Genomic DNA, 307 nt, shown 5'->3' with positions numbered 1-307 from the left:
CAGGCACTTTAATCCACTGAGATACTTGACTGGCCTTTTTAATGACTAATTCTATCTACCTTTATTTCCTTTCTCTTTTATTGAATATATTCTGGATCTGAGCTCAGAGATGTCATGTATGATTCTGATATTTGTATCTCAAAGAAGCAAGGGATTAGTAATTGTCAACTCCTTCACAAAGATCACTAAAGAAACCTGCTGATCAAACACAAGCTTCACTTACTAGATGAAGAACATCAACTTGGTAGAATCTTGGTAGTAATTCAAAAGCAAGATGTTAGAATAGGCTTGAGATGGATCCTCCAAA

The sequence above is a fragment of the Octodon degus genome, unplaced genomic scaffold, assembly GCF_000260255.1.
Source record: "Octodon degus isolate 3935 unplaced genomic scaffold, OctDeg1.0 scaffold00012, whole genome shotgun sequence".
In the NCBI taxonomy this organism is placed as follows: Eukaryota; Metazoa; Chordata; class Mammalia; order Rodentia; family Octodontidae; genus Octodon; species Octodon degus.
This window is presented reverse-complemented; position numbering follows the sequence as displayed.